This window comes from Mchenga conophoros, linkage group LG3 (genome assembly GCF_057382185.1).
Source record: "Mchenga conophoros isolate Kocher_MC1m ecotype Shallow Benthic linkage group LG3, M_conophoros_male_GT1.1, whole genome shotgun sequence".
In the NCBI taxonomy this organism is placed as follows: domain Eukaryota; kingdom Metazoa; phylum Chordata; class Actinopteri; order Cichliformes; family Cichlidae; genus Mchenga; species Mchenga conophoros.
Window position 1 is genome coordinate 82,299,003 of NC_140528.1, and position 24,178 is coordinate 82,323,180.

The window sequence follows — 24,178 nt, forward strand, 5'->3', positions numbered from 1 at the left end:
CCTACACCACACCAGGGCATTAGTTGCTATTGAGGCCAATTACACCACACCAGGGTCTGTGGCTCTTGCTCAGGCCACTTACACCACACCAGGGCCTGTGGCTCTTGCTCAGGCCACTTACACCACACCAGGGCCTGTGGCTGCTGGCTGAGGCCACTTACACCACACCAGGGCCTGTGGCTGCTGGCTGAGGCCACCTACACCACACCAGGGCCTTAGTTGCTATTGAGGCCAATTACACCACACCAGGGTCTGTGGCTCTTGCTCAGGCCACTTACACCACACCAGGGCCTGTGGCACTGGCTGAGGCCACTTACACCACACCAGGGCCTGTGGCTGCTGGCTGAGGCCACCTACACCACACCAGGGCCTTAGTTGCTATTGAGGCCAATTACACCACACAAGGGCCTGTGGCTGCTGGCTGAGGCCACCTACACCACACCAGGGCCTGTGGCTGCTTGCTGAGGCCACTTACAACACACCAGGGCCTGTGGCTCTTGCTCAGGCCACTCATATCACACCAGGCCCTGTGCTTCTGGCCGAGGCCATCTTCACCAAACCAGGCCCTGTGCTGCTTGCTGTGGCCATGTACAATACACCAGGCCCTGTGCTGGTTCCTGACGCCATCTTCAACAATCCAGGGCCTGTGCTGTTGGATAAATGCCAAACTGAGCCTTTGGGTTAGGGTATTATGCAAACATGCAGGTATGGTTATAGGATTGTCTTCGTAACTTCAGGTACTTGCCACCTAGTCACTTGAATCCATAAATTGAGACATTGTGCTGGGGCCAGCAGCTTACGGCCATACCACCCTGAGCACGCCCGACCTCGTCTGATCTCGGAAGCTAAGCAGGGCTGGGCTTGGTTAGTACTTGGATGGGAGACTGCCTGGGAATACCTGGTGCTGTAAGCCTTTCATTTTCATGTCATTGAACCGCTTTTGATCCAGAGAAGGGGTGTATTAAAAGACCAAAAGCAGCTGCCCATTAATGAGGGCACATTAACGACATTGCTTTTGGCTGTTTTCCAATGTCTTGTGCTGCTAGCTGATGCCACCTACACCACACCAGGGCCTGAGTGAACGGCTGGGGCCACTTACACCACATAAGGGCCTGTGGCTCTGGCTGAGGCCACTTACACCACACCAGGGCCTGTGGCTGCTGGCTGAGGCCACTTACACCACACCAGGGCCTTAGTTGCTATTGAGGCCAATTACACCACACCATGGTCTGTGGCTCTTGCTCAGGCCACTTACACCACACCAGGGCCTGTGGCACTGGCTGAGGCCACTTACACCACACCAGGGCCTGTGGCTGCTGGCTGAGGCCACTTACACCACACAAGGGCTTGTGGCTGCTGGCTGAGGCCACCTACACCACACCAGGGCCTGTGGCTCTTGCTCAGGCCACTTACACCACACCAGGGCCTGTGGCTCTTGCTCAGGCCACTTACACCACACCAGGGCCTGTGGCTCTTGCTCAGGCCACTCATATCACACCAGGCCCTGTGCTTCTGGCTGAGGCCACTTAGACCACACCAGGGCCTGTGGCTGCTGGCTGAGGCCACTTACACCACACCAGGGCCTGTGGCTGCTGGCTGAGGCCATCTACACCACACCAGGGCCTGTGGCTGCTGGCTGAGGCGACTTACACCACACCAGGGCCCTTTTGCTGCTGGCTGAGGCCACTTACACCACACCAGTGCCTGTGGCTTCTGGCTGAGGCGACTTACACCACACCAGGGCCTGTGGCTGCTGGCTGAGGCCACTTACACCACACCAGGGCCTGTGGCTCTTGCTCAGGCCACTCATATCACACCAGGCCCTGTGCTTCTGGCCGAGGCCATCTTCACCAAACCAGGCCCTGTGGCTCTTGCTCAGGCCACTTACACCACACCAGGGCCTGTGGCTCTGGCTTAGGCCACTTACACCACACCAGGGCCTGTGGCTGCTGGCTGAGGCCACCTACACCACACCAGGGCCTTAGTTGCTATTGAGGCCAATTACACCACACCAGGGTCTGTGGCTCTTGCTCAGGCCACTTACACCACACCAGGGCCTGTGGCACTGGCTGAGGCCACTTACACCACACCAGGGCCTGTGGCACTGGCTGAGGCCACTTACACCACACCAGGGCCTGTGGCTGCTGGCTTAGGCCACCTACACCACACCAGGGCCTTAGTTGCTATTGAGGCCAATTACACCACACAAGGGCCTGTGGCTGCTGGCTGAGGCCACTTACACCACACCAGTGCCTGTGGCTTCTGGCTGAGGCCACTTACACCACACCAGGGCCTGTGGCTGCTGGCTGAGGCCACTTACACCACACCAGGGCCTGTGGCTCTTGCTCAGGCCACTCACATCACACCAGGCCCTGCGCTTCTGGCCGAGGCCATCTTCACCAAACCAGGCCCTGTGGTTCTTGCTCAGGCCACTTACACCACACCAGGGCCTTATTTGCTATTGAGGCCACTTACACCACACCAGGGCCTGTGGCACTTGCTCAGGCCACTTACACCACACCAGGGCCTGTGGCACTTGCTCAGGCCACTTACACCACACCAGGGCCTGTGGCTCTTGCTCAGGCCACTTACACCACACCAGGGCCTGTGGCACTGGCTGAGGCCACTTAGACCACACCAGGGCCTGTGGCTGCTGGCTGAGGCCACTCACACCACACCAGGGCCTGTGGCTGCTAGCTGAGGCCACTTACACCAAACCAGGGCCTGTGGCTGCTTGCTGAGGCCATCTTCACCAAACCAGGCCCTGTGCTGCTTGCTCAGGCCACTTACACCACACCAGGGCCTGTGGCTCTGGCTTAGGCCAATTACACCACACCAGGGTCTGTGGCTCTTGCTGAGGCCACTTACACCACACCAGGGCCTGTGGCTGCTGGCTGATGCCACTTACACCACACCAGGGCCTGTGGCTGCTGGCTGAGACCACCTACACCACACCAGGGCCTGTGGCTGCTTGCTGAGGCGACTTACACCACACCAGGGCCTGTTGCTGCTGGCTGAGGCCACTTACACCACACCAGTGCCTGTGGCTTCTGGCTGAGGAGACTTACACCACACCAGGGCCTGTTGCTGCTGGCTGAGGCCACTTACACCACACCAGGGCCTGTGGCTGCTGGCTCAGGCCACTCATATCAAACCAGGTCCTGTGCTTCTGGCCGAGGCCATCTTCACCAAACCAGGCCCTGTGCTGCTAGCTGAGGCGACTTACACCACATCAGGGCCTTTGGCTCTGGCTGAGGCCACTTACACCACACCAGGGCCTGTGGCTGCTGGCTGAGGCCAGTTACACCACACCAGGGCCTGTGGCTGCTGGCTGAGGCCACATACACCACACCAGGGCCTTAGTTGCTATTGAGGCCAATTACACCACACCAGGGTCTGTGGCTCTTGCTCAGGCCACTCACATCACACCAGGCCCTGTGCTTCTGGCCACTTACGCCACACCAGGGCCTGTGGCTGCTGGCTGAGGCCACTTACACCATACCAGGGCCTGTGGCTGTTGGCTGAGGCCACTTACACCACACCAGAGCCTTAGTTGCTATTGAGGCCACTTACACCACACCAGGGCCTGTGGCTCTGGCTGAGGCCACTTACACCACACCAGGGCCTTATTTGCTATTCAGGCCAGTTACACCACACCAGGGCCTGTGGCTCTGGCTCAGGCCACTTACACCACACAAGGGCTTGTGGCTGCTGGCTGAGGCCACCTACACCACACCAGGGCCTGTGGCTGCTGGCTGAGGCCACCTACACCACACCAGGGCCTGTGGCTCTTGCTCAGGCCACTTACACCACACCAGGGCCTGTGGCTCTTGCTCAGGCCACTTACACCACACCAGGGCCTGTGGCTCTTGCTCAGGCCACTCATATCACACCAGGCCCTGTGCTTCTGGCTGAGGCCATCTTCACCAAACCAGGCCCTGTGCTGCTTGCTGTGGCCATGTACAACACACCAGGCCCTGTGCTGGTTCCTGAGGCCATCTTCAACAATCCAGGGCCTGTGCTGTTGGATAAATGCCAAACTGAGCCTTTGGGTTAGGGTATTATGCAAACATGCAGGTATGGTTATAGCATTGTCTTCGTAACTTCAGGTACTTGCCACCTAATCACTTGAATCCATAAATTGAGACATTGTGCTGGGGCCAGCAGCTTACGGCCATACCACCCTAAGCAAGCCCGACCTCGTCTGATCTCGGAAGCTAAGCAGGGCTGGGCTTGGTTAGTACTTGGATGGGAGACTGCCTGGGAATACCTGGTGCTGTAAGCCTTTCATTTTCATGTCATTGAACCGCTTTTGATCCAGAGAAGGGGTGTATTAAAAGACCAAAAGCAGCTGCCCATTAATGAGGGCACATTAACGACACTGCTTTTGGCTGTTTTCCAATGTCTTGTGCTGCTAGCTGATGCCACCTACACCACACCAGGGCCTGAGTGACCGGCTGGGGCCACTTACACCACATCAGGGCCTGTGGCTCTGGCTGAGGCCACTTACACCACACCAGGGCCTGTGGCTGCTGGCTGAGGCCAGTTACACCACACCAGAGCCTGTGGCTGCTGGCTGAAGCCACTTACACCACACCAGGGCCTTAGTTGCTATTGAGGCCACTTACACCACACCAGGGCCTGTGGCTGCTGGCTGAGGCCACCTACACCACACCAGGGCCTGTGGCTGCTGGCTGAGGCCATTTACACCACACCAGGGCCTTAGTTGCTATTGAGGCCACTTACACCACACCAGGTCCTGTGGCTGCTGGCTGAAGCCACTTACACCACACCAGGGCCTTAGTTGCTATTGAGACCACTTACACCACACCAGGGCCTGTGGCTGCTGGCTGAGGCCACCTACACCACACCAGGGCCCTTTTGCTGCTGGCTGAGGCCACTTACACCACACCAGTGCCTGTGGCTTCTGGCTGAGGCCACTTACACCACACCAGGGCCTGTGGCTGCTGGCTGAGGCCACTTACACCACACCAGGGCCTGTGGCTCTTGCTCAGGCCACTCACATCACACCAGGCCCTGCGCTTCTGGCCGAGGCCATCTTCACCAAACCAGGCCCTGTGGTTCTTGCTCAGGCCACTTACACCACACCAGGGCCTTATTTGCTATTGAGGCCACTTACACCACACCAGGGCCTGTGGCTCTGGCTTAGGCCACTTACACCACACCAGGACCTGTGGCACTTGCTCAGGCCACTTACACCACACCAGGGCCTGTGGCTGCTGGCTGAGGCCACTTACACCACACCAGGGCCTGTGGCTCTTGCTCAGGCCACTTACACCACACCAGGGCCTGTGGCACTGGCTGAGGCCACTTAGACCACACCAGGGCCTGTGGCTGCTGGCTGAGGCCACTCACACCACACCAGGGCCTGTGGCTGCTAGCTGAGGCCACTTACACCACACCAGGGCCTGTGGCTGCTGGCTGAGGCCACTTACACCACACCAGGGCATTAGTTGCTATTGAGGCCAATTACACCACACCAGGGTCTGTGGCTCTTGCTCAGGCCACTTACACCACACCAGGGCCTGTGGCTCTTGCTCAGGCCACTTACACCACACCAGGGCCTGTGGCTGCTGGCTGAGGCCACTTACACCACACCAGGGCCTGTGGCTGCTGGCTGAGGCCACTTACACCACACCAGGGCCTGTGGCTCTTGCTCAGGCCACTCACATCACACCAGGCCCTGCGCTTCTGGCCGAGGCCATCTTCACCAAACCAGGCCCTGTGGTTCTTGCTCAGGCCACTTACACCACACCAGGGCCTGTGGCTCTGGCTTAGGCCAATTACACCACACCAGGGTCTGTGGCTCTTGCTGAGGCCACTTACACCACACCAGGGCCTGTGGCTGCTGGCTGAGGCCACTTACACCACACCAGGGCCTGTGGCTGCTGGCTGAGACAACCTACACCACACCAGGGCCTGTGGCTGCTTGCTGAGGCGACTTACACCACACCAGGGCCTGTTGCTGCTGGCTGAGGCCACTTACACCACACCAGTGCCTGTGGCTTCTGGCTGAGGCCACTTACACCACACCAGGGCCTGTTGCTGCTGGCTGAGGCCACTTACACCACACCAGGGCCTGTGGCTGCTGGCTCAGGCTACTCATATCAAACCAGGTCCTGTTGCTGCTGGCCGAGGCCATCTTCACCAAACCAGGGCCTGTGGCTGCTGGCTGAGGCCACATACACCACACCAGGGCCTGTGGCTGCTGGCTGAGGCCACTTACACCACACCAGGGCCCTTTTGCTGCTGGCTGAGGCCACTTACACCACACCAGGGCCTGTGGCTCTTGCTCAGGCCACTCACATCACACCAGGCCCTGCGCTTCTGGCCGAGGCCATCTTCACCAAACCAGGCCCTGTGGTTCTTGCTCAGGCCACTTACACCACACCAGGGCCTTATTTGCTATTGAGGCCACTTACACCACACCAGGGCCTGTGGCACTTGCTCAGGCCACTTACACCACACCAGGGCCTGTGGCACTTGCTCAGGCCACTTACACCACACCAGGGCCTGTGGCTCTTGCTCAGGCCACTTACACCACACCAGGGCCTGTGGCACTGGCTGAGGCCACTTAGACCACACCAGGGCCTGTGGCTGCTGGCTGAGGCCACTCACACCACACCAGGGCCTGTGGCTGCTAGCTGAGGCCACTTACACCAAACCAGGGCCTGTGGCTGCTTGCTGAGGCCATCTTCACCAAACCAGGCCCTGTGCTGCTTGCTCAGGCCACTTACACCACACCAGGGCCTGTGGCTCTGGCTTAGGCCAATTACACCACACCAGGGTCTGTGGCTCTTGCTGAGGCCACTTACACCACACCAGGGCCTGTGGCTGCTGGCTGATGCCACTTACACCACACCAGGGCCTGTGGCTGCTGGCTGAGACCACCTACACCACACCAGGGCCTGTGGCTGCTTGCTGAGGCGACTTACACCACACCAGGGCCTGTTGCTGCTGGCTGAGGCCACTTACACCACACCAGTGCCTGTGGCTTCTGGCTGAGGAGACTTACACCACACCAGGGCCTGTTGCTGCTGGCTGAGGCCACTTACACCACACCAGGGCCTGTGGCTGCTGGCTCAGGCCACTCATATCAAACCAGGTCCTGTGCTTCTGGCCGAGGCCATCTTCACCAAACCAGGCCCTGTGCTGCTAGCTGAGGCGACTTACACCACATCAGGGCCTTTGGCTCTGGCTGAGGCCACTTACACCACACCAGGGCCTGTGGCTGCTGGCTGAGGCCAGTTACACCACACCAGGGCCTGTGGCTGCTGGCTGAGGCCACATACACCACACCAGGGCCTTAGTTGCTATTGAGGCCAATTACACCACACCAGGGTCTGTGGCTCTTGCTCAGGCCACTCACATCACACCAGGCCCTGTGCTTCTGGCCACTTACGCCACACCAGGGCCTGTGGCTGCTGGCTGAGGCCACTTACACCATACCAGGGCCTGTGGCTGTTGGCTGAGGCCACTTACACCACACCAGAGCCTTAGTTGCTATTGAGGCCACTTACACCACACCAGGGCCTGTGGCTCTGGCTGAGGCCACTTACACCACACCAGGGCCTTATTTGCTATTCAGGCCAGTTACACCACACCAGGGCCTGTGGCTCTGGCTCAGGCCACTTACACCACACAAGGGCTTGTGGCTGCTGGCTGAGGCCACCTACACCACACCAGGGCCTGTGGCTGCTGGCTGAGGCCACCTACACCACACCAGGGCCTGTGGCTCTTGCTCAGGCCACTTACACCACACCAGGGCCTGTGGCTCTTGCTCAGGCCACTTACACCACACCAGGGCCTGTGGCTCTTGCTCAGGCCACTCATATCACACCAGGCCCTGTGCTTCTGGCTGAGGCCATCTTCACCAAACCAGGCCCTGTGCTGCTTGCTGTGGCCATGTACAACACACCAGGCCCTGTGCTGGTTCCTGAGGCCATCTTCAACAATCCAGGGCCTGTGCTGTTGGATAAATGCCAAACTGAGCCTTTGGGTTAGGGTATTATGCAAACATGCAGGTATGGTTATAGCATTGTCTTCGTAACTTCAGGTACTTGCCACCTAATCACTTGAATCCATAAATTGAGACATTGTGCTGGGGCCAGCAGCTTACGGCCATACCACCCTAAGCAAGCCCGACCTCGTCTGATCTCGGAAGCTAAGCAGGGCTGGGCTTGGTTAGTACTTGGATGGGAGACTGCCTGGGAATACCTGGTGCTGTAAGCCTTTCATTTTCATGTCATTGAACCGCTTTTGATCCAGAGAAGGGGTGTATTAAAAGACCAAAAGCAGCTGCCCATTAATGAGGGCACATTAACGACACTGCTTTTGGCTGTTTTCCAATGTCTTGTGCTGCTAGCTGATGCCACCTACACCACACCAGGGCCTGAGTGACCGGCTGGGGCCACTTACACCACATCAGGGCCTGTGGCTCTGGCTGAGGCCACTTACACCACACCAGGGCCTGTGGCTGCTGGCTGAGGCCAGTTACACCACACCAGAGCCTGTGGCTGCTGGCTGAAGCCACTTACACCACACCAGGGCCTTAGTTGCTATTGAGGCCACTTACACCACACCAGGGCCTGTGGCTGCTGGCTGAGGCCACCTACACCACACCAGGGCCTGTGGCTGCTGGCTGAGGCCATTTACACCACACCAGGGCCTTAGTTGCTATTGAGGCCACTTACACCACACCAGGTCCTGTGGCTGCTGGCTGAAGCCACTTACACCACACCAGGGCCTTAGTTGCTATTGAGACCACTTACACCACACCAGGGCCTGTGGCTGCTGGCTGAGGCCACCTACACCACACCAGGGCCCTTTTGCTGCTGGCTGAGGCCACTTACACCACACCAGTGCCTGTGGCTTCTGGCTGAGGCCACTTACACCACACCAGGGCCTGTGGCTGCTGGCTGAGGCCACTTACACCACACCAGGGCCTGTGGCTCTTGCTCAGGCCACTCACATCACACCAGGCCCTGCGCTTCTGGCCGAGGCCATCTTCACCAAACCAGGCCCTGTGGTTCTTGCTCAGGCCACTTACACCACACCAGGGCCTTATTTGCTATTGAGGCCACTTACACCACACCAGGGCCTGTGGCTCTGGCTTAGGCCACTTACACCACACCAGGACCTGTGGCACTTGCTCAGGCCACTTACACCACACCAGGGCCTGTGGCTGCTGGCTGAGGCCACTTACACCACACCAGGGCCTGTGGCTCTTGCTCAGGCCACTTACACCACACCAGGGCCTGTGGCACTGGCTGAGGCCACTTAGACCACACCAGGGCCTGTGGCTGCTGGCTGAGGCCACTCACACCACACCAGGGCCTGTGGCTGCTAGCTGAGGCCACTTACACCACACCAGGGCCTGTGGCTGCTGGCTGAGGCCACTTACACCACACCAGGGCATTAGTTGCTATTGAGGCCAATTACACCACACCAGGGTCTGTGGCTCTTGCTCAGGCCACTTACACCACACCAGGGCCTGTGGCTCTTGCTCAGGCCACTTACACCACACCAGGGCCTGTGGCTGCTGGCTGAGGCCACTTACACCACACCAGGGCCTGTGGCTGCTGGCTGAGGCCACTTACACCACACCAGGGCCTGTGGCTCTTGCTCAGGCCACTCACATCACACCAGGCCCTGCGCTTCTGGCCGAGGCCATCTTCACCAAACCAGGCCCTGTGGTTCTTGCTCAGGCCACTTACACCACACCAGGGCCTGTAGCTCTGGCTTAGGCCAATTACACCACACCAGGGTCTGTGGCTCTTGCTGAGGCCACTTACACCACACCAGGGCCTGTGGCTGCTGGCTGAGGCCACTTACACCACACCAGGGCCTGTGGCTGCTGGCTGAGACCACCTACACCACACCAGGGCCTGTGGCTGCTTGCTGAGGCGACTTACACCACACCAGGGCCTGTTGCTGCTGGCTGAGGCCACTTACACCACACCAGTGCCTGTGGCTTCTGGCTGAGGCGACTTACACCACACCAGGGCCTGTTGCTGCTGGCTGAGGCCACTTACACCACACCAGGGCCTGTGGCTGCTGGCTCAGGCCACTCATATCAAACCAGGTCCTGTTGCTGCTGGCCGAGGCCATCTTCACCAAACCAGGGCCTGTGGCTGCTGGCTGAGGCCACATACACCACACCAGGGCCTGTGGCTGCTGGCTGAGGCCACTTACACCACACCAGGGCCCTTTTGCTGCTGGCTGAGGCCACTTACACCACACCAGTGCCTGTGGCTTCTGGCTGAGGCGACTTACACCACACCAGGGCCTGTGGCTCTGGCTGAGGCCACTTTCACCACACCAGGGCCTGTGGCTGCTGGCTGAGGCCACCTACACCACACCAGGGCCTTAGTTGCTATTGAGGCCAATTACACCACACCAGGGTCTGTGGCTCTTGCTCAGGCCACTTACACCACACCAGGGCCTGTGGCACTGGCTGAGGCCACTTACACCACACCAGGGCCTGTGGCTGCTGGCTGAGGCCACCTACACCACACCAGGGCCTTAGTTGCTATTGAGGCCAATTACACCACACAAGGGCCTGTGGCTGCTGGCTGAGGCCACCTACACCACACCAGGGCCTGTGGCTGCTGGCTGAGGCCACTTACAACACACCAGGGCCTGTGGCTCTTGCTCAGGCCACTCATATCACACCAGGCCCTGTGCTTCTGGCCGAGGCCATCTTCACCAAACCAGGCCCTGTGCTGCTTGCTGTGGCCATGTACAACACACCAGGCCCTGTGCTGGTTCCTGACGCCATCTTCAACAATCCAGGGCCTGTGCTGTTGGATAAATGCCAAACTGAGCCTTTGGGTTAGGGTATTATGCAAACATGCAGGTATGGTTATAGGATTGTCTTCGTAACTTCAGGTACTTGCCACCTAGTCACTTGAATCCATAAATTGAGACATTGTGCTGGGGCCAGCAGCTTACGGCCATACCACCCTGAGCACGCCCGACCTCGTCTGATCTCGGAAGCTAAGCAGGGCTGGGCTTGGTTAGTACTTGGATGGGAGACTGCCTGGGAATACCTGGTGCTGTAAGCCTTTCATTTTCATGTCATTGAACCGCTTTTGATCCAGAGAAGGGGTGTATTAAAAGACCAAAAGCAGCTGCCCATTAATGAGGGCACATTAACGACATTGCTTTTGGCTGTTTTCCAATGTCTTGTGCTGCTAGCTGATGCCACCTACACCACACCAGGGCCTGAGTGAACGGCTGGGGCCACTTACACCACATAAGGGCCTGTGGCTCTGGCTGAGGCCACTTACACCACACCAGGGCCTGTGGCTGCTGGCTGAGGCCACTTACACCACACCAGGGCCTTAGTTGCTATTGAGGCCAATTACACCACACCATGGTCTGTGGCTCTTGCTCAGGCCACTTACACCACACCAGGGCCTGTGGCACTGGCTGAGGCCACTTACACCACACCAGGGCCTGTGGCTGCTGGCTGAGGCCACTTACACCACACAAGGGCTTGTGGCTGCTGGCTGAGGCCACCTACACCACACCAGGGCCTGTGGCTGCTGGCTGAGGCCACCTACACCACACCAGGGCCTGTGGCTCTTGCTCAGGCCACTTACACCACACCAGGGCCTGTGGCTCTTGCTCAGGCCACTTACACCACACCAGGGCCTGTGGCTCTTGCTCAGGCCACTCATATCACACCAGGCCCTGTGCTTCTTGCTGAGGTCACTTAGACCACACCAGGGCCTGTGGCTGCTGGCTGAGGCCACTTACACCACACCAGGGCCTGTGGCTGCTGGCTGAGGCCATCTACACCACACCAGGGCCTGTGGCTGCTGGCTGAGGCGACTTACACCACACCAGGGCCCTTTTGCTGCTGGCTGAGGCCACTTACACCACACCAGTGCCTGTGGCTTCTGGCTGAGGCGACTTACACCACACCAGGGCCTGTGGCTGCTGGCTGAGGCCACTTACACCACACCAGGGCCTGTGGCTCTTGCTCAGGCCACTCACATCACACCAGGCCCTGCGCTTCTGACCGAGGCCATCTTCACCAAACCAGGCCCTGTGGCTCTTGCTCAGGCCACTTACACCACACCAGGGCCTGTGGCTCTGGCTTAGGCCACTTACACCACACCAGGGCCTGTGGCTGCTGGCTGAGGCCACCTACACCACACCAGGGCCTTAGTTGCTATTGAGGCCAATTACACCACACCAGGGTCTGTGGCTCTTGCTCAGGCCACTTACACCACACCAGGGCCTGTGGCACTGGCTGAGGCCACTTACACCACACCAGGGCCTGTGGCACTGGCTGAGGCCACTTACACCACACCAGGGCCTGTGGCTGCTGGCTTAGGCCACCTACACCACACCAGGGCCTTAGTTGCTATTGAGGCCAATTACACCACACAAGGGCCTGTGGCTGCTGGCTGAGGCCACCTACACCACACCAGGGCCTGTGGCTGCTGGCTGAGGCCACTTACACCACACAAGGGCTTGTGGCTGCTGGCTGAGGCCACCTACACCACACCAGGGCCCTTTTGCTGCTGGCTGAGGCCACTTACACCACACCAGTGCCTGTGGCTTCTGGCTGAGGCCACTTACACCACACCAGGGCCTGTGGCTGCTGGCTGAGGCCACTTACACCACACCAGGGCCTGTGGCTCTTGCTCAGGCCACTCACATCACACCAGGCCCTGCGCTTCTGGCCGAGGCCATCTTCACCAAACCAGGCCCTGTGGTTCTTGCTCAGGCCACTTACACCACACCAGGGCCTTATTTGCTATTGAGGCCACTTACACCACACCAGGGCCTGTGGCACTTGCTCAGGCCACTTACACCACACCAGGGCCTGTGGCACTTGCTCAGGCCACTTACACCACACCAGGGCCTGTGGCTGCTGGCTGAGGCCACTCACACCACACCAGGGCCTGTGGCTGCTAGCTGAGGCCACTTACACCAAACCAGGGCCTGTGGCTGCTTGCTGAGGCCATCTTCACCAAACCAGGCCCTGTGCTGCTTGCTCAGGCCACTTACACCACACCAGGGCCTGTGGCTCTGGCTTAGGCCAATTACACCACACCAGGGTCTGTGGCTCTTGCTGAGGCCACTTACACCACACCAGGGCCTGTGGCTGCTGGCTGATGCCACTTACACCACACCAGGGCCTGTGGCTGCTGGCTGAGACCACCTACACCACACCAGGGCCTGTGGCTGCTTGCTGAGGCGACTTACACCACACCAGGGCCTGTTGCTGCTGGCTGAGGCCACTTACACCACACCAGTGCCTGTGGCTTCTGGCTGAGGCGACTTACACCACACCAGGGCCTGTTGCTGCTGGCTGAGGCCACTTACACCACACCAGGGCCTGTGGCTGCTGGCTCAGGCCACTCATATCAAACCAGGTCCTGTGCTTCTGGCCGAGCCCATCTTCACCAAACCAGGCCCTGTGCTGCTAGCTGAGGCGACTTACACCACATCAGGGCCTTTGGCTCTGGCTGAGGCCACTTACACCACACCAGGGCCTGTGGCTGCTGGCTGAGGCCAGTTACACCACACCAGGGCCTGTGGCTGCTGGCTGAGGCCACATACACGACACCAGGGCCTTAGTTGCTATTGAGGCCAATTACACCACACCAGGGTCTGTGGCTCTTGCTCAGGCCACTCACATCACACCAGGCCCTGTGCTTCTGGCCACTTACGCCACACCAGGGCCTGTGGCTGCTGGCTGAGGCCACTTACACCATACCAGGGCCTGTGGCTGTTGGCTGAGGCCACTTACACCACACCAGAGCCTTAGTTGCTATTGAGGCCACTTACACCACACCAGGGCCTGTGGCTCTGGCTGAGGCCACTTACACCACACCAGGGCCTTATTTGCTATTCAGGCCAGTTACACCACACCAGGGCCTGTGGCTCTGGCTCAGGCCACTTACACCACACAAGGGCTTGTGGCTGCTGGCTGAGGCCACCTACACCACACCAGGGCATGTGGCTGCTGGCTGAGGCCACCTACACCACACCAGGGCCTGTGGCTCTTGCTCAGGCCACTTACACCACACCAGGGCCTGTGGCTCTTGCTCAGGCCACTTACACCACACCAGGGCCTGTGGCTCTTGCTCAGGCCACTCATATCACACCAGGCCCTGTGCTTCTGGCTGAGGCCATCTTCACCAAACCAGGCCCTGTGCTGCTTGCTGTGGCCATGTACAACACACCAGGCCCTGTGCTGGTTCCTGAGGCCATCTTCAACAATCCAGGGCCTGTGCTGTTGGATAAATGCCAAACTGAGCCTTTGGGTTAGGGTATTATGCAAACATGCAGGTATGGTTATAGGATTGTCTTCGTAACTTCAGGTACTTGCCACCTAATCACTTGAATCCATAAATTGAGACATTGTGCTGGGGCCAGCAGCTTACGGCCATACCACCCTAAGCAAGCCCGACCTCGTCTGATCTCGGAAGCTAAGCAGGGCTGGGCTTGGTTAGTACTTGGATGGGAGACTGCCTGGGAATACCTGGTACTGTAAGCCTTTCATTTTCATGTCATTGAACCGCTTTTGATCCAGAGAAGGGGTGTATTAAAAGACCAAAAGCAGCTCCCCATTAATGAGGGCACATTAACGACATTGCTTTTGGCTCTTTTCCAATGTCTTGTGCTGCTAGCTGATGCCACCTACACCACACCAGGGCCTGAGTGACCGGCTGGGGCCACTTACACCACATCAGGGCCTGTTGCTCTGGCTGAGGCCAGTTACACCACAACAGGGCCTGTGGCTGCTGGCTGAGGCCACATACACCACACCAGGGACTGTGGCTTCTGGCTGAGGTGACTTACACCACACCAGGGCCTGTGGCTGCTGGCTGAGGCCACTTACACCACACCAGGGCCTGTGGCTGCTGGCTCAGGCCACTCATATCAAACCAGGTCCTGTTGCTGCTGGCCGAGGCCATCTTCACCAAACCAGGGCCTGTGGCTGCTGGCTGAGGCCACATACACCACACCAGGGCCTGTGGCTGCTGGCTGAGGCCACTTACACCACACCAGGGCCCTTTTGCTGCTGGCTGAGGCCACTTACACCACACCAGTGCCTGTGGCTTCTGGCTGAGGCGACTTACACCACACCAGGGCCTGTGGCTGCTGGCTGAGGCCACTTACACCACACCAGGGCCTGTGGCTGCTGGCTGAGGCCACCTACACCACACCAGGGCATTAGTTGCTATTGAGGCCAATTACACCACACCAGGGTCTGTGGCTCTTGCTCAGGCCACTTACACCACACCAGGGCCTGTGGCTCTTGCTCAGGCCACTTACACCACACCAGGGCCTGTGGCTGCTGGCTGAGGCCACTTACACCACACCAGGGCCTGTGGCTGCTGGCTGAGGCCACCTACACCACACCAGGGCCTTAGTTGCTATTGAGGCCAATTACACCACACCAGGGTCTGTGGCTCTTGCTCAGGCCACTTACACCACACCAGGGCCTGTGGCACTGGCTGAGGCCACTTACACCACACCAGGGCCTGTGGCTGCTGGCTGAGGCCACCTACACCACACCAGGGCCTTAGTTGCTATTGAGGCCAATTACACCACACAAGGGCCTGTGGCTGCTGGCTGAGGCCACCTACACCACACCAGGGCCTGTGGCTGCTTGCTGAGGCCACTTACAACACACCAGGGCCTGTGGCTCTTGCTCAGGCCACTCATATCACACCAGGCCCTGTGCTTCTGGCCGAGGCCATCTTCACCAAACCAGGCCCTGTGCTGCTTGCTGTGGCCATGTACAATACACCAGGCCCTGTGCTGGTTCCTGACGCCATCTTCAACAATCCAGGGCCTGTGCTGTTGGATAAATGCCAAACTGAGCCTTTGGGTTAGGGTATTATGCAAACATGCAGGTATGGTTATAGGATTGTCTTCGTAACTTCAGGTACTTGCCACCTAGTCACTTGAATCCATAAATTGAGACATTGTGCTGGGGCCAGCAGCTTACGGCCATACCACCCTGAGCACGCCCGACCTCGTCTGATCTCGGAAGCTAAGCAGGGCTGGGCTTGGTTAGTACTTGGATGGGAGACTGCCTGGGAATACCTGGTGCTGTAAGCCTTTCATTTTCATGTCATTGAACCGCTTTTGATCCAGAGAAGGGGTGTATTAAAAGACCAAAAGCAGCTGCCCATTAATGAGGGCACATTAACGACATTGCTTTTGGCTGTTTTCCAATGTCTTGTGCTGCTAGCTGATGCCACCTACACCACACCAGGGCCTGAGTGAACGGCTGGGGCCACTTACACCACATAAGGGCCTGTGGCTCTGGCTGAGGCCACTTACACCACACCAGGGCCTGTGGCTGCTGGCTGAGGCCACTTACACCACACCAGGGCCTTAGTTGCTATTGAGGCCAATTACACCACACCATGGTCTGTGGCTCTTGCTCAGGCCACTTACACCACACCAGGGCCTGTGGCACTGGCTGAGGCCACTTACACCACACCAGGGCCTGTGGCTGCTGGCTGAGGCCACTTACACCACACAAGGGCTTGTGGCTGCTGGCTGAGGCCACCTACACCACACCAGGGCCTGTGGCTCTTGCTCAGGCCACTTACACCACACCAGGGCCTGTGGCTCTTGCTCAGGCCACTTACACCACACCAGGGCCTGTGGCTCTTGCTCAGGCCACTCATATCACACCAGGCCCTGTGCTTCTGGCTGAGGCCACTTAGACCACACCAGGGCCTGTGGCTGCTGGCTGAGGCCACTTACACCACACCAGGGCCTGTGGCTGCTGGCTGAGGCCATCTACACCACACCAGGGCCTGTGGCTGCTGGCTGAGGCGACTTACACCACACCAGGGCCCTTTTGCTGCTGGCTGAGGCCACTTACACCACACCAGTGCCTGTGGCTTCTGGCTGAGGCGACTTACACCACACCAGGGCCTGTGGCTGCTGGCTGAGGCCACTTACACCACACCAGGGCCTGTGGCTCTTGCTCAGGCCACTCATATCACACCAGGCCCTGTGCTTCTGGCCGAGGCCATCTTCACCAAACCAGGCCCTGTGGCTCTTGCTCAGGCCACTTACACCACACCAGGGCCTGTGGCTCTGGCTTAGGCCACTTACACCACACCAGGGCCTGTGGCTGCTGGCTGAGGCCACCTACACCACACCAGGGCCTTAGTTGCTATTGAGGCCAATTACACCACACCAGGGTCTGTGGCTCTTGCTCAGGCCACTTACACCACACCAGGGCCTGTGGCACTGGCTGAGGCCACTTACACCACACCAGGGCCTGTGGCACTGGCTGAGGCCACTTACACCACACCAGGGCCTGTGGCTGCTGGCTTAGGCCACCTACACCACACCAGGGCCTTAGTTGCTATTGAGGCCAATTACACCACACAAGGGCCTGTGGCTGCTGGCTGAGGCCACTTACACCACACCAGTGCCTGTGGCTTCTGGCTGAGGCCACTTACACCACACCAGGGCCTGTGGCTGCTGGCTGAGGCCACTTACACCACACCAGGGCCTGTGGCTCTTGCTCAGGCCACTCACATCACACCAGGCCCTGCGCTTCTGGCCGAGGCCATCTTCACCAAACCAGGCCCTGTGGTTCTTGCTCAGGCCACTTACACCACACCAGGGCCTTATTTGCTATTGAGGCCACTTACACCACACCAGGGCCTGTGGCACTTGCTCAGGCCACTTACACCACACCAGGGCCTGTGGCACTTGCTCAGGCCACTTACACCACACCAGGGCCTGTGGCTCTTGCTCAGGCCACTTACACCACACCAGGGCCTGTGGCACTGGCTGAGGCCACTTAGACCACACCAGGGCCTGTGGCTGCTGGCTGAGGCCACTCACACCACACCAGGGCCTGTGGCTGCTAGCTGAGGCCACTTACACCAAACCAGGGCCTGTGGCTGCTTGCTGAGGCCATCTTCACCAAACCAGGCCCTGTGCTGCTTGCTCAGGCCACTTACACCACACCAGGGCCTGTGGCTCTGGCTTAGGCCAATTACACCACACCAGGGTCTGTGGCTCTTGCTGAGGCCACTTACACCACACCAGGGCCTGTGGCTGCTGGCTGATGCCACTTACACCACACCAGGGCCTGTGGCTGCTGGCTGAGACCACCTACACCACACCAGGGCCTGTGGCTGCTTGCTGAGGCGACTTACACCACACCAGGGCCTGTTGCTGCTGGCTGAGGCCACTTACACCACACCAGTGCCTGTGGCTTCTGGCTGAGGAGACTTACACCACACCAGGGCCTGTTGCTGCTGGCTGAGGCCACTTACACCACACCAGGGCCTGTGGCTGCTGGCTCAGGCCACTCATATCAAACCAGGTCCTGTGCTTCTGGCCGAGGCCATCTTCACCAAACCAGGCCCTGTGCTGCTAGCTGAGGCGACTTACACCACATCAGGGCCTTTGGCTCTGGCTGAGGCCACTTACACCACACCAGGGCCTGTGGCTGCTGGCTGAGGCCAGTTACACCACACCAGGGCCTGTGGCTGCTGGCTGAGGCCACATACACCACACCAGGGCCTTAGTTGCTATTGAGGCCAATTACACCACACCAGGGTCTGTGGCTCTTGCTCAGGCCACTCACATCACACCAGGCCCTGTGCTTCTGGCCACTTACGCCACACCAGGGCCTGTGGCTGCTGGCTGAGGCCACTTACACCATACCAGGGCCTGTGGCTGTTGGCTGAGGCCACTTACACCACACCAGAGCCTTAGTTGCTATTGAGGCCACTTACACCACACCAGGGCCTGTGGCTCTGGCTGAGGCCACTTACACCACACCAGGGCCTTATTTGCTATTCAGGCCAGTTACACCACACCAGGGCCTGTGGCTCTGGCTCAGGCCACTTACACCACACAAGGGCTTGTGGCTGCTGGCTGAGGCCACCTACACCACACCAGGGCCTGTGGCTGCTGGCTGAGGCCACCTACACCACACCAGGGCCTGTGGCTCTTGCTCAGGCCACTTACACCACACCAGGGCCTGTGGCTCTTGCTCAGGCCACTTACACCACACCAGGGCCTGTGGCTCTTGCTCAGGCCACTCATATCACACCAGGCCCTGTGCTTCTGGCTGAGGCCATCTTCACCAAACCAGGCCCTGTGCTGCTTGCTGTGGCCATGTACAACACACCAGGCCCTGTGCTGGTTCCTGAGGCCATCTTCAACAATCCAGGGCCTGTGCTGTTGGATAAATGCCAAACTGAGCCTTTGGGTTAGGGTATTATGCAAACATGCAGGTATGGTTATAGCATTGTCTTCGTAACTTCAGGTACTTGCCACCTAATCACTTGAATCCATAAATTGAGACATTGTGCTGGGGCCAGCAGCTTACGGCCATACCACCCTAAGCAAGCCCGACCTCGTCTGATCTCGGAAGCTAAGCAGGGCTGGGCTTGGTTAGTACTTGGATGGGAGACTGCCTGGGAATACCTGGTGCTGTAAGCCTTTCATTTTCATGTCATTGAACCGCTTTTGATCCAGAGAAGGGGTGTATTAAAAGACCAAAAGCAGCTGCCCATTAATGAGGGCACATTAACGACACTGCTTTTGGCTGTTTTCCAATGTCTTGTGCTGCTAGCTGATGCCACCTACACCACACCAGGGCCTGAGTGACCGGCTGGGGCCACTTACACCACATCAGGGCCTGTGGCTCTGGCTGAGGCCACTTACACCACACCAGGGCCTGTGGCTGCTGGCTGAGGCCAGTTACACCACACCAGAGCCTGTGGCTGCTGGCTGAAGCCACTTACACCACACCAGGGCCTTAGTTGCTATTGAGGCCACTTACACCACACCAGGGCCTGTGGCTGCTGGCTGAGGCCACCTACACCACACCAGGGCCTGTGGCTGCTGGCTGAGGCCATTTACACCACACCAGGGCCTTAGTTGCTATTGAGGCCACTTACACCACACCAGGTCCTGTGGCTGCTGGCTGAAGCCACTTACACCACACCAGGGCCTTAGTTGCTATTGAGACCACTTACACCACACCAGGGCCTGTGGCTGCTGGCTGAGGCCACCTACACCACACCAGGGCCCTTTTGCTGCTGGCTGAGGCCACTTACACCACACCAGTGCCTGTGGCTTCTGGCTGAGGCCACTTACACCACACCAGGGCCTGTGGCTGCTGGCTGAGGCCACTTACACCACACCAGGGCCTGTGGCTCTTGCTCAGGCCACTCACATCACACCAGGCCCTGCGCTTCTGGCCGAGGCCATCTTCACCAAACCAGGCCCTGTGGTTCTTGCTCAGGCCACTTACACCACACCAGGGCCTTATTTGCTATTGAGGCCACTTACACCACACCAGGGCCTGTGGCTCTGGCTTAGGCCACTTACACCACACCAGGACCTGTGGCACTTGCTCAGGCCACTTACACCACACCAGGGCCTGTGGCTGCTGGCTGAGGCCACTTACACCACACCAGGGCCTGTGGCTCTTGCTCAGGCCACTTACACCACACCAGGGCCTGTGGCACTGGCTGAGGCCACTTAGACCACACCAGGGCCTGTGGCTGCTGGCTGAGGCCACTCACACCACACCAGGGCCTGTGGCTGCTAGCTGAGGCCACTTACACCACACCAGGGCCTGTGGCTGCTGGCTGAGGCCACTTACACCACACCAGGGCATTAGTTGCTATTGAGGCCAATTACACCACACCAGGGTCTGTGGCTCTTGCTCAGGCCACTTACACCACACCAGGGCCTGTGGCTCTTGCTCAGGCCACTTACACCACACCAGGGCCTGTGGCTGCTGGCTGAGGCCACTTACACCACACCAGGGCCTGTGGCTGCTGGCTGAGGCCACTTACACCACACCAGGGCCTGTGGCTCTTGCTCAGGCCACTCACATCACACCAGGCCCTGCGCTTCTGGCCGAGGCCATCTTCACCAAACCAGGCCCTGTGGTTCTTGCTCAGGCCACTTACACCACACCAGGGCCTGTGGCTCTGGCTTAGGCCAATTACACCACACCAGGGTCTGTGGCTCTTGCTGAGGCCACTTACACCACACCAGGGCCTGTGGCTGCTGGCTGAGGCCACTTACACCACACCAGGGCCTGTGGCTGCTGGCTGAGACAACCTACACCACACCAGGGCCTGTGGCTGCTTGCTGAGGCGACTTACACCACACCAGGGCCTGTTGCTGCTGGCTGAGGCCACTTACACCACACCAGTGCCTGTGGCTTCTGGCTGAGGCCACTTACACCACACCAGGGCCTGTTGCTGCTGGCTGAGGCCACTTACACCACACCAGGGCCTGTGGCTGCTGGCTCAGGCTACTCATATCAAACCAGGTCCTGTTGCTGCTGGCCGAGGCCATCTTCACCAAACCAGGGCCTGTGGCTGCTGGCTGAGGCCACATACACCACACCAGGGCCTGTGGCTGCTGGCTGAGGCCACTTACACCACACCAGGGCCCTTTTGCTGCTGGCTGAGGCCACTTACACCACACCAGGGCCTGTGGCTCTTGCTCAGGCCACTCACATCACACCAGGCCCTGCGCTTCTGGCCGAGGCCATCTTCACCAAACCAGGCCCTGTGGTTCTTGCTCAGGCCACTTACACCACACCAGGGCCTTATTTGCTATTGAGGCCACTTACACCACACCAGGGCCTGTGGCACTTGCTCAGGCCACTTACACCACACCAGGGCCTGTGGCACTTGCTCAGGCCACTTACACCACACCAGGGCCTGTGGCTCTTGCTCAGGCCACTTACACCACACCAGGGCCTGTGGCACTGGCTGAGGCCACTTAGACCACACCAGGGCCTGTGGCTGCTGGCTGAGGCCACTCACACCACACCAGGGCCTGTGGCTGCTAGCTGAGGCCACTTACACCAAACCAGGGCCTGTGGCTGCTTGCTGAGGCCATCTTCACCAAACCAGGCCCTGTGCTGCTTGCTCAGGCCACTTACACCACACCAGGGCCTGTGGCTCTGGCTTAGGCCAATTACACCACACCAGGGTCTGTGGCTCTTGCTGAGGCCACTTACACCACACCAGGGCCTGTGGCTGCTGGCTGATGCCACTTACACCACACCAGGGCCTGTGGCTGCTGGCTGAGACCACCTACACCACACCAGGGCCTGTGGCTGCTTGCTGAGGCGACTTACACCACACCAGGGCCTGTTGCTGCTGGCTGAGGCCACTTACACCACACCAGTGCCTGTGGCTTCTGGCTGAGGAGACTTACACCACACCAGGGCCTGTTGCTGCTGGCTGAGGCCACTTACACCACACCAGGGCCTGTGGCTGCTGGCTCAGGCCACTCATATCAAACCAGGTCCTGTGCTTCTGGCCGAGGCCATCTTCACCAAACCAGGCCCTGTGCTGCTAGCTGAGGCGACTTACACCACATCAGGGCCTTTGGCTCTGGCTGAGGCCACTTACACCACACCAGGGCCTGTGGCTGCTGGCTGAGGCCAGTTACACCACACCAGGGCCTGTGGCTGCTGGCTGAGGCCACATACACCACACCAGGGCCTTAGTTGCTATTGAGGCCAATTACACCACACCAGGGTCTGTGGCTCTTGCTCAGGCCACTCACATCACACCAGGCCCTGTGCTTCTGGCCACTTACGCCACACCAGGGCCTGTGGCTGCTGGCTGAGGCCACTTACACCATACCAGGGCCTGTGGCTGTTGGCTGAGGCCACTTACACCACACCAGAGCCTTAGTTGCTATTGAGGCCACTTACACCACACCAGGGCCTGTGGCTCTGGCTGAGGCCACTTACACCACACCAGGGCCTTATTTGCTATTCAGGCCAGTTACACCACACCAGGGCCTGTGGCTCTGGCTCAGGCCACTTACACCACACAAGGGCTTGTGGCTGCTGGCTGAGGCCACCTACACCACACCAGGGCCTGTGGCTGCTGGCTGAGGCCACCTACACCACACCAGGGCCTGTGGCTCTTGCTCAGGCCACTTACACCACACCAGGGCCTGTGGCTCTTGCTCAGGCCACTTACACCACACCAGGGCCTGTGGCTCTTGCTCAGGCCACTCATATCACACCAGGCCCTGTGCTTCTGGCTGAGGCCATCTTCACCAAACCAGGCCCTGTGCTGCTTGCTGTGGCCATGTACAACACACCAGGCCCTGTGCTGGTTCCTGAGGCCATCTTCAACAATCCAGGGCCTGTGCTGTTGGATAAATGCCAAACTGAGCCTTTGGGTTAGGGTATTATGCAAACATGCAGGTATGGTTATAGCATTGTCTTCGTAACTTCAGGTACTTGCCACCTAATCACTTGAATCCATAAATTGAGACATTGTGCTGGGGCCAGCAGCTTACGGCCATACCACCCTAAGCAAGCCCGACCTCGTCTGATCTCGGAAGCTAAGCAGGGCTGGGCTTGGTTAGTACTTGGATGGGAGACTGCCTGGGAATACCTGGTGCTGTAAGCCTTTCATTTTCATGTCATTGAACCGCTTTTGATCCAGAGAAGGGGTGTATTAAAAGACCAAAAGCAGCTGCCCATTAATGAGGGCACATTAACGACACTGCTTTTGGCTGTTTTCCAATGTCTTGTGCTGCTAGCTGATGCCACCTACACCACACCAGGGCCTGAGTGACCGGCTGGGGCCACTTACACCACATCAGGGCCTGTGGCTCTGGCTGAGGCCACTTACACCACACCAGGGCCTGTGGCTGCTGGCTGAGGCCAGTTACACCACACCAGAGCCTGTGGCTGCTGGCTGAAGCCACTTACACCACACCAGGGCCTTAGTTGCTATTGAGGCCACTTACACCACACCAGGGCCTGTGGCTGCTGGCTGAGGCCACCTACACCACACCAGGGCCTGTGGCTGCTGGCTGAGGCCATTTACACCACACCAGGGCCTTAGTTGCTATTGAGGCCACTTACACCACACCAGGTCCTGTGGCTGCTGGCTGAAGCCACTTACACCACACCAGGGCCTTAGTTGCTATTGAGACCACTTACACCACACCAGGGCCTGTGGCTGCTGGCTGAGGCCACCTACACCACACCAGGGCCCTTTTGCTGCTGGCTGAGGCCACTTACACCACACCAGTGCCTGTGGCTTCTGGCTGAGGCCACTTACACCACACCAGGGCCTGTGGCTGCTGGCTGAGGCCACTTACACCACACCAGGGCCTGTGGCTC

The 24,178-nt window shown here is 59.1% G+C and overlaps 3 non-coding genes and 5 pseudogenes across 3 annotated transcripts; all 8 read left to right on the forward strand.

The window, feature by feature from the left end:
• Window positions 1-794: 794 nt before the first annotated feature.
• Window positions 795-913, forward strand: LOC146581022 (5S ribosomal RNA). The gene has a single exon (XR_014891810.1). It is a non-coding gene; the product is annotated as a 5S ribosomal RNA (ribosomal RNA).
• A 3,253-nt stretch (window positions 914-4,166) lies between these two features.
• Window positions 4,167-4,285, forward strand: LOC146581023 (5S ribosomal RNA; annotated as a pseudogene).
• Window positions 4,286-8,134: 3,849 nt separating this feature from the next.
• LOC146581024 (5S ribosomal RNA) lies at window positions 8,135-8,253 on the forward strand (annotated as a pseudogene).
• A 2,715-nt stretch (window positions 8,254-10,968) lies between these two features.
• On the forward strand, window positions 10,969-11,087 carry LOC146581025 (5S ribosomal RNA). Its single transcript, XR_014891812.1, has one exon. It is a non-coding gene; the product is annotated as a 5S ribosomal RNA (ribosomal RNA).
• Window positions 11,088-14,423: 3,336 nt separating this feature from the next.
• LOC146581026 (5S ribosomal RNA) lies at window positions 14,424-14,542 on the forward strand (annotated as a pseudogene).
• A 1,455-nt stretch (window positions 14,543-15,997) lies between these two features.
• On the forward strand, window positions 15,998-16,116 carry LOC146581027 (5S ribosomal RNA). Its single transcript, XR_014891813.1, has one exon. It is a non-coding gene; the product is annotated as a 5S ribosomal RNA (ribosomal RNA).
• Window positions 16,117-19,369: 3,253 nt separating this feature from the next.
• Window positions 19,370-19,488, forward strand: LOC146581028 (5S ribosomal RNA; annotated as a pseudogene).
• Window positions 19,489-23,337: 3,849 nt separating this feature from the next.
• Window positions 23,338-23,456, forward strand: LOC146581029 (5S ribosomal RNA; annotated as a pseudogene).
• Window positions 23,457-24,178: the final 722 nt, after the last annotated feature.